This window comes from Euprymna scolopes, chromosome 30, assembly GCF_053919585.1.
Source record: "Euprymna scolopes isolate OS-2025 chromosome 30, ASM5391958v1, whole genome shotgun sequence".
NCBI classification, from domain to species: domain Eukaryota; kingdom Metazoa; phylum Mollusca; class Cephalopoda; order Sepiida; family Sepiolidae; genus Euprymna; species Euprymna scolopes.
The window spans coordinates 16,830,828-16,841,631 of NC_136511.1; positions in this window are offsets into that span (position 1 = coordinate 16,830,828).

The following is a 10,804-nucleotide window of genomic DNA, read 5'->3' on the forward strand; positions in this document are numbered from 1 at the left end:
TAACTAAATTAAAAAATCTGGTAGATTTTATGGAGGAATGTGACTGGAAACTGTTGCTGAAGCGTCGGAATAAATTTCCGTCTGTTATTTATAAACGCCTTCTTCAACGTGTACTTCATTTTCTAACGGCCCTGAGTGAACTGGATCTGTCCGACGTCGACAAGGAATTGCAAGAAGATGCTATTTCCGACATTATGAAGCGGCATTCTAAACCTTACCACACAACGTTACTCCATTTATCGATTGAAGATCAGGTGGAATATTCTGTGATTTTCCTCATTGTCGGTTGTTCGAATGTAGCTTGCACCGACAAGTACGGAAACACCCCGCTGCACGCGGCCGCCTCTCTACCAGCAGACTACCCTCATTTCTCTCGTTTAGTAAACCTGTTAAGAGTTTTGGGAGGCAATATCGATGCACGTAATCGATCAGGTGAGACCCCATATAATATGCTACGTAGTAAGGGCATCATCTAAAACCTTTCCTAATATTTGTCCTTAAAATCTATCTGCTCAGCTGATTAACCAGTCTAATCAGCATCATAAACTACTTCGAAACATTTGCCTCACTTATTAAAATTCATACACATTAAGGATTTTTTTCTTTCCTCTCCGTTGAACGTAAAACACACTGGTGGCCAGTCGTATTGCGTGCAGTTAAGACGCGTCTTGTGAACTTGTTAGCAAACGGAACGTCCATATTGATTCGGTTTGTCTGTTTGCGGTTTTTACAATGACTATGCAATTACTTCATAAGATTTGGTTGATCTGATTTTTTTAGTGACTGTACAATTGCCTCATAAGTATATTAACGCCCCAGTAAAATATACCGAAATCTCCTTATGTTATCCTTTCAAACGCATTTGGTCAAAATTTATGTCGATTTTTCAGCATTTCACCCATTGTTTTATTCCGTAAACTTTAACCATTTTTATTTCGATAATTTCATTCGTTTCAATTATCTCTAAAGTATTTCTACGCGTTTTTGTCCAATCTTAATTTTTTTTTTTTTTTTTTTTGTAAAATCCAATACTTCGTCTTATATAAATTTAAATACATCAACGTCCCAGTAAAATATACCAAAATCTCCCTTTATAAGACTAAGATTGTTATCTTTTTCAAGTGCATTTTGTAAACTTTTCATTGTTTTATTCCTAAGCTTTAACTATTTCGAAAATTTTATTCGTTTTAATTGTATTTCTACATTTTCTTAAATCTAAAAATCTATTTTTCCTTGAAAAATCGAAGACTTTATTCTTATTCTGCTCCAAAACTTGTCTGCTAATTGCTTTCTATCCAAACAATTCTTGAGCCTTACCAAAACCACATGTTTACAATATTAATTGCTAGAGTTCAGTTTTGATCTTAAAAATTCTATATTTGAAATATTTTTCAATCGTGCTTTGCTCGTTAAGAATTTTTAGAATATTGAACAATACGAGCAGCACGATTGAAAAGTAGCTCGAGTTGTTTGGGATGTTTTACTTTCATTTGTTTCGCCTTTTTTTTTTTTTTTTTTTTTTTAACCTTTTTAAACATTTAGAATTTTTTAGTTTAAATTTTACAAGTCCTGCTTATTCGTATTTAGACATAAGGGGGGCAACATAATTCCCATTTAGAAATAGGAACATAATTCGTATTTTGGACACGAGTTTTACAAATATGTAAATATAAGCGGCTGCAAAAATGCTAATGTGATTAATGCAGGCAAGGTGACAGAATCTTTCTAGTGTATGCCTCATTTGGCGAATAAAATATTCAATGAGTTGAAAATAGGATTTTTTTTTTTCAAATGACTTAATCGCTTAAGAGTAATTTTAACTTTTACATCTAAAATTAAAGCTGCATTGCATCCAGAAAGCTGAACACCTCATGCCTAGTTGTCCTATTAAGTATAATAGGAAATCCCTTGTCTAAGAAGCACTTGATATTTAGAATTACAATTTTTACGGCTAAAAAGACCACTCGAGTGCAAATTTTAATAAAGATATCTAAAATTAAAATTGACTTTTTTTTTTTAAAGTGTGTGTGTGTGTGTTCCCTCCCCTCCCCCCCAACAGTTCATTAGTTTTTTGTTTTGTTTTTTTTCTGAAATTTTACGATCTATTTTATTTCTATAAATAAAATAGATGTGCACAGTAAAAAAAAAAAAAAAAAAGTTTGTTACTCTGGCAAAATTCTTGTTGGTCTCAGACTTTAGGTCTGGGAAAAAAAAAAAAAAAAAAAAAAAAAAAACTCCTTTTTGGGGCTCTTGTTTCACATTTCTTGAGACCTTTGTATATCGAAAGTGGGTTTTCCATGGCGTGAAATTGCACCGTTTATCCCCCTTTTTCACTGGGATTTGGCTTTCCCAGGGGCTCAAAAGGGGCCAAAAACGTCCCAAAATGTAAAATGACTTATTTTTTACATTTTTTTTTTATTTTATACTTTTACTTCAACTTTTGATCCATCCATTAGATTTCTGAAACTTAGCAAAATAAAATTCAGTATCGCTTACCCTGGAAAGATTCTGGTTCGCGTCCCTCTGACTTGTAGAGCAAAAAAAAAACCCTTTGGGGAAGGGGCTTTTCATATTTCTCAAACTCTCATTCTCAAGTTGTCCGTGAGTAAAGCAAGTTTGTGGTGCGTTTTATTAATGGTTATTGATTAATATAATAAGCGGGCGGGAAATTGAGTCCTGTGCAAAACAAATGGAATATTTGCGTCACTGGGGGTAAGTTTAATTCTTTGCATTAAAACTCGCTCCTGGGTATGAGATCCACTTACGATTGAAGCTAGAATACTGTGGTTATGAAGCTCCAATACTTCTAAACCTGTGCCCCATTGGATAGTTCTTGCGTTATTGTCAGGTTTCGAAGCAGTATAATAACAGATCCAACTTCAAGATTGAGACGCTGAGGAGGCATTCCCGAAGGCGTAATTGAATTTATGAATTCCATTGGATAATTATTGGCTTCCATTTCATTGTCTGATACTGAATCTATACTTAGGTTTTTTTTATTCTCGGTAAGTAGTCTTCGTAAAATATCTTCAACTTCCAAGCAATCTACATTTTCTTGGTGAAAAAACTACTTTTCACTCCGTCGTGGGTGCAATTATCAAGTGTCGGATACTAAAATGTTATTGCATACATTGTTCTGCGATATCGATCGTCTCATCAGTAGGGCTATGACAACATTATTTTTTTCCATTGTTTTTTACTCTAGTATATATCCGACAGTTAGACACGGTTAATCAACCGAGAACCAGATCACTATATAAAAGCATAAGATATCAACGGATACACACTCTAGTCAAAACAATGAAAAGAACATGCTGTTATAGCCCTTCTCATCAGAAAATTTATCACGTGAACTTTGCAGTCGACCCTTTCCGATTTGTAAGAGTCAATGTAGGAGAACCTGTTCATTTTAATTTCTAATATTCTGTGTAATTTGATAAAAATTGTCACATTGGAAACTCTGATGCATACATTCATTATTGCCATAAGTGGATCTCTGGAAACCACAGGTAAAACTTGTCTGAAGTCTCCCCCTAATGACTTTACCACCAAATATGCTATGCATAATACTTTGTAAATGGCATTCAATTCATATCGATGCCTCTTCAATAAGGAAGACTTTCAGCTGCCTGAGAATTTTTGCTTGGTCAGAATTAGGCTGAATAGTGCAGGTAGTTGTCTTGGTCAAAGGAGCAGGAAGTTGGATACTATGAAGTCTTTTCCATTTTCTTATATATATATATATGTGTGTGTGTGTGTGTGTGTTGCTGCAATACCTGTCCAACCAGAAGTTTTAGCAACCACATTTTGAGCCACCGGGTAATCATGAGTCATACTGAATAGGAAAGTTTTGCCAGAACCATCAAGTGCATCCAAGTAAAATAGTCGGTTAGTTTATATTCCTCTATCAACTTCACTTACACTATTAAATACAAATCTTTGCTAAATATTTAATACTTCAGGATTTAACTTGTATTTCATCCATACGTTGAATGACAGGAGGCTCACTAATTTGTGCTGGTAAACCAATAATCTCGCAATTCATCCAGTTTTCATTCAAAATCACGTGACGCAGTGATATTTTCTGCAATATTCTCATATTGGCGTAAAATGTCCGCCATCATAAGGCGTTTGTTATAATTCCATCATTGTAAGGCATTGAATAAACAAATCATTGCAGACATGTTAAGATGTCGTGGCATTTTATAAATAGCTGCCTCCCTCAAAGCCATTTCTGATTCGTTGTCATCTTCATCTTCAAGCTGTTGCAATCGAATGCAGGCATCCTTGAAGGTCGGCAGTTCTTCACCTCCTACAGTTCTCAGGTCATCAAAAGAAGTTGCACCTGATACATGAAGAAGCATCCTTAAATGGAATTTCTCAGCATTTCTATTTTAATTTCATTTTCATTTCATTTTCATTGTTTATATTCATTTCCATCAATGCGCAATCATGTATTTTATAGACATATTTGAAAAGGATATTTCACACTGTTGAATGAGATGCACACTAGAGAGCACCATATTTTCTGAGTAAGTATTTATTATATCGGACTACAAACCCGCAGTCAACCTCATGGGCACCCACTCTAACAGAATTTCCGTTATTTCTGCGTCTGTAAGAGAATATCCAGAAACATTTGCAATTGTCTCCTGATACGGCACAGAAAATCTTTTTGACATTCTCCTTCTACCATATGGATTGAATTGGGATTAAATGCACCGCAGGTTTCATGAATCATGAGATTTCCCCCCCCCCACTAATTCTCATTACTGGATCGTGTTCTGATGGCAATTAAGCTGAAACGATATTATCGATTTGTTCTGTAGTTCGAATTTTATCTTCTTCACGTAGCATTATTAGCGTGTGATACTGCGGGGACCTTTTTTCTGAGATTCAATAACATATATCGCAGCAATAGGTACCCCACCCCCACCCCCACCCCCCAAGTACACGCCTGTCCTTTGTGTCGGTCATTAATTCATTGAGATGTTTAAAAACTCGTGCCAACAAATCAGGTCTATTATGTGCAGTTTCAAAAAAGAAGTTATAGTAGGCAGGCAGGTTTGTACTCGTACCGCGAAGAAGAAAAAGAACGTGAAAAAAAAAATAAACGTGACGTCTTTGCTGTTGCGTCCATCACCAAACAGGAAGTGGCGAATGTTTCAATTAAGGCTAGTAAATCGAAAAGAGATGACTTTCGAAAATATCAGCAAAAAAATGCGATCCCTCCTTGTAGAAAAGTGCCCAATTGAGGTTCAAGGAATTAATGTTTTTAGCCAATTTTTCGATATTTGTCGTCTGAAGGGTCGAACTTAAAACGATACCGATATCGTGAAAATCTGTCGCTTTTATCGAAAGTTTTAGGCAGACATACATTTAAATGGACAGGCGAGATCTATATAATAGACTAGCCTGGGTGTCCAGGTGTTTGGAAGTGTGCGTTAGGAATTTTTTTTTTTTTTTAAGTAGTAGTAGGCAATTTGGTGAATTTTTAAGTAAAGGGAGGAATCAAAATGTGTATACACTTTGAGCGTCGGCATTCATTTTGCGACCACGTGTGGTTAATTTAAAGTTCAATCACATGGTTATATTATCAATAATCATGTAATTAAACCCATTGAAAATTTACCGATATTGTAAACACATTCTGTTTACATTAAGCCTGTAGTGTTTTTTTAGTGATGCAATGTTGTCAACTGAGATTTTTAAAAAATACGCGAGATCAGGAGAAAAATGTCCAGAAAATCGCTAGATTTTTAACTTATCGTCTGAAATTTTCAAAAATCGCTAATGTCCCCCCAAAAAAACTCCATAATGTTCCGTGTTTTCTCACTATGGGTTTGTATTACTGTACACATAGATTCGAAAAAGTTGTCAAGAAAACAAATATATAACAAATAAATGTTATCAAAGGCAAGATAAGTTACTTTTCTACCTAACTGGATATATTTTTCGTGTTTTTATTCAATGTAACATGTTTATTCAGCTCGAAAACCATACAGTGTTTACCGATGTATTGGAACATTCAAGATGGAGTCTGATTCTCTCTTTAACACGGTAAGTTTTGGAAAAGATGTTATAAATAAAAAACCGGATAAAATACTGTTAAAAACTCGCTCAATACATGTTACTGTGACATAGGTTGACATATATTCGGCGGGTTTTTAATAGTATTTTGTATAGTTTTTTATTTATAACACTTTTTTCCAAACTTACGGTGTTAAAGAGGGTGTGAGACGCCATCTTGAATTTTCGAATACATCGGTAAACACTATGTTTTTCGAGCTAAATAAATATGTTACATTGAATAAAAACACGAAAAATATATCCAGTTTGGCAGAAAAGTAACTTATCTTGCCTTTGATAACATTTATTTGTTATATATTTGTTTTTTGACAACTTTTTCGAATCTATGTGTACAGTAATACAAACCCCTTCGGAGGTTGGAATGCCCCCCTTAAAATGTACTTTGAAAAATCGATTTTATAGTGAGATTTAAGAATGGTTAGTCGAAAAAAAGGTGAAATACAAAACAAATAATCAATAAATAATTGTTACCAAAGGCAATAAATGCTACTTTTTTTTTACTTACATGAATGAGTTTATTTATGTTTTCAAGCGCTTTTCTTTATTTTTTTAATAATCTAATGCGGGTGTGTGGGTGCCAAATATCTCCAGATTTTCTGGAATTCCCCGCTAGATTGCAAACGAAATCTCCAGATCTAGCAGGAAAACCGCTAAATTGTAACACTGGTCACGTGACAGGAAGCGGTAATAAATAATTGTCCCTAAATAAAAAAAATGGCCTCTCGGTACAAAGAAAAACACCTATTTATCATAGAAAAATTAAGTATAATGTTATAATTAAAAAGAAATATATAAAAACACACATGGATATAGTAAACATATTATACCAAAACGTGGAAGCCATCCGTCCAGTGTTTTTTTAGACAATTAATTCCGAACGAACCAACAGTTACATTTTTATATATATAGATATATATCTGTGTGCGTAATTATATAACTTGAGTTCCTTCAGCTGTAATCGAAACCAAAACTTATGAAGAATTCTTGATAAAATTATTTATGACAAGAAATGGAAGTATATGACAATTAAACGACCCGGATGTAAGCATGACAAAGAAAATGACACACGCTATCGTATCATTATATAGATTTTTTTTTTAAATTCAGTTTTCACCCCACTTGAAGTAGGGAACTACTATCGGGGACATAAGTTGCAAGGTCATTATGAAGGGAGATGAGTAGCAAGATGTTTGCTCACATTACACTTGAACTTCTGCATATCAGTACGGTTGGGAAAGCAGAATCGCGGAAGGGAGTACCAAAGTCTTGCAGTTCTGGGGAAGAAAATATTGGAGTAAAAGACTTTTTTACACATAGGGATCTCTACTGTAAAGGGATGGGATTTAGTTGCTTGTCGGGGGTAATCACGTCGAGGAGGTACACGTGCTTGTAGTTCATCAGAGCATTCTTCATTAAAGTACTTGTAGAACAGGCAGAGGGATGCAACATTTCGTCGGTGAGGCAGAGACTGAAGCCTAGATGACAGTTCAGGATCTATTAGATTGGCGACTCTCTTTTGAACCCTGTCCAGGAGTGAGAGACAAGCAGCAGATGCGCCAGCCAGATTCGTGAATTCTTGAGGCGGTACAAAATATTTTATAAAACTGTGTGGTCCCTACAGACGCCATTGCTTGCTTGAATCATATATATATATATATATATATATATATATATATATACACGTGTATGTATGTATGTAAGTCATAAGTTTTGCGGTATCACAGCTTTTGTAATATTTGTTTTCCGTAAATTTTAACCATTTTTATTTATGGAATTTTATTCATTTCAATTTTATCCCCACAATATATTTTTACAGCTTTTTTTCCAATCTTAAACTTTTTATTTATTTATTTTTTATTTTATTTATTTATTTTTGGTTACCCAAGACTATTCTCAAATGTTTTTTTTTTACATTTAAGTTTACATTTTGTTTCGATTATAAAACTTAACCGATATAGTTATTCAAATTTAATTTCTAAAAGTAATTAAAACTTTGTTACATCTTAAACTTAACCTTCTCGCATGTTTTTAAGTAATCTTTTTAGTATTCCTAGATTCTTGTGATATTCGAAAATATTTATTTTATACCACTTTTTTCTTTGAAATCCAAACCTCTTCAACTCATCCTTCAACACTTTCATTCCAGTGGCTAAATTTCCAATTTCTTCCCATCTAAAAAAAATTGAGCCTTACCAAAACTACACGTTAAAAATTGTTACTTTCTAATAAGGAAGTTTTCAGTTTTTATTTTAAATTTCAATAATTCGAATATTTTTCAATCATGCTCCGCTCGTTAAAACTTGTTTTTCTTTTTTTTTTTTCTTTTTAATGGCGTTGAATAATACGAGCTGCACGTACCTCGAGTTACCCGGAATTCTTTTTAATTTTTCATTGTTTCGTCTTTTTACAATTTTCTATTTAAAGTAACATTTTTAACCGAATATAATTTTTCATGTTCCATTTGTAGATTTACATTCTGCAAGTCCTGCTTATTCGTATTTAGATAGGGAGGGCGAGATAGTTCGTATTTAGATATGGAGGAGGGAGGGCAAGATAGTTCGTATTTAGATATGGAAGAGGGAGGGCGAGATGGTTCGTATTTAGATATGGAAGAGGGAGGGCGAGATGGTTCGTATTTAGATATGGAGGAGGGAGGGCGAGATAGTTCGTATTTAGATATGGAAGAGGGGGGGCGAGATAGTTCGTATTTAGATATGGAGGAGGGGGCGAGATAGTTCGTATTTAGATATGGAGGAGGGAGGGCGAGATAGTTCGTATTTAGATATGGAAGAGGGGGGGGCGAGATAGTTCGTATTTAGATATGGAGGAGGGGGGCGAGATAGTTCGTATTTAGATATGGAGGTGGAGGAGGGAGGGCAGATAGTTCGTATTTAGATATGGAGGAGGGGGGCGAGATAGTGCGTATTTAGATATGGAGGAGGGGGGCGAGATAGTTCGTATTTAGATATGGAGGAGGGGGGCGAGATAGTTCGTATTTAGATATGGAAGAGGGGGGCGAGATAGTGCGTATTTAGATATGGAGGAGGGGGGCGAGATAGTTCGTATTTAGATATGATGCCTGCATTTCTACAAAAATAGAATAAACCAGCACAATGAGAAATTACTCACAACGTGATTGATACAAGATAGAGGACACTTACATTATTATATACCTTCTATTCTGGCGAATAGAAGGTATAGCCTAGGTAGTAAGGAACTGTTTTTGGAAGGATGCGCCTGGGGTAAATGTGGTATTTTGGTAACTAATCATTTTTCTGTTTGATGAACAGGGTGGTGGTAGTCATCCTGTGTCTCCCCCATACTTCTGAAGGTCTCATGCCTAGTGAAAAATTTCAGTTTTATTTTCTGTAAATAAAACAGATTAAATTAGGGATGGGACGATTCCGATACACTTCGATTTTTTTTTATAAATCTCTAAATAGTTAACTATAGTTTTTCCAGGTGACTGTGTAAACACGTTGAATGTCCATATTTTTGCAAACATCAAAATACATTTGTGATTGATCTGTAGATTTTAGTTTTATAGGTAGTTTAACGCAGCAGTTACAAAGGAAATAAATAAAAATCCGGTTCGCCATTTTTCTTTAAACAGAGGTATTTATTACCGGTTCTGTCCCGTCTATACACCACTTGGAGTTTCTCGTTGCAACATGTCCATCTAACCCGGTCGCGTTTCTTCCGGCCACAGCCGGTCCATCCTCGTCCTCTACACGTCCATTCTCTTCGATGCCAACTTTCTTCCCTCCTGAGCACATAGCGCAGTTTTCTCTCCTTTTTTTCCACATCTCGCACACACTTCCTAATTTGCATATTCGGTAAAGAAGGTAGGTTCTCTCTACCGAGCTAGAAATCTACTAACGCCCGAAAGTATCCTGTACCTCTATAAGGCCACCATTCTCCCATGTATGGAGTATTGTTGTCATATTTGGGCTCGTGCATTGCCACTAGTCTCTTGCTCCTAGACAAGGTTCAAAAGAGAGTCGCCAATCAGATAGGTCCTGAACTGTCATCTAAGCTTCAGCCTCTGTCCCATCGACGAAATGTTGAATCCCTCTGCTTGTTCTATAAGTACTTTAACGGTGGATGTTCTGACGAACTGCAAGCACTTGTACCACCTCTACGTAAATACCCCCGACAAGCAGAAAAATCCCACCCCTTCATGGTAGAGATCCCTAGATGTAAGAGAGCCTTTTACTCCAGTAGTTTCTTCCCCAGAACCGCTAGACTTTGGAATTCCCTTCCGGGCCCCTGCTTCCCATACTGTACTGACATGAAGAAGTTCAAGTGTAACGTAAACCGACATCTGCTGCCCAACTCCCTACATAGTGTCCCTGATAGTAGCCCCCTACATCAAAGTGGCAATGTGCCTTGTTTTGGGGTGAAAATGTAATAGACAAAAAATTCGACTGCTAATTTCTTCGCAAGCCAGCTCTTCTGTGCTGCTGCTGATAATTTCGCGCGCGCTCATATGCACTTATACAGTAGTTTAAAATCGCTAATTTCATTATTAGCACCAAGAGTAGGATTGATTGTAAACAAAATCGAATAAAGTCAAAAATAATCGTTTTTGACACCAGGAAAAGGGACTTTTTTCAAATACTCATCAATGTTCCGCTCTCGTCCTAACCCTAATTTATACAAAAATTTGCGTAATTACGAACCTCATAAGAATATTTCATAAACATTCTGATAA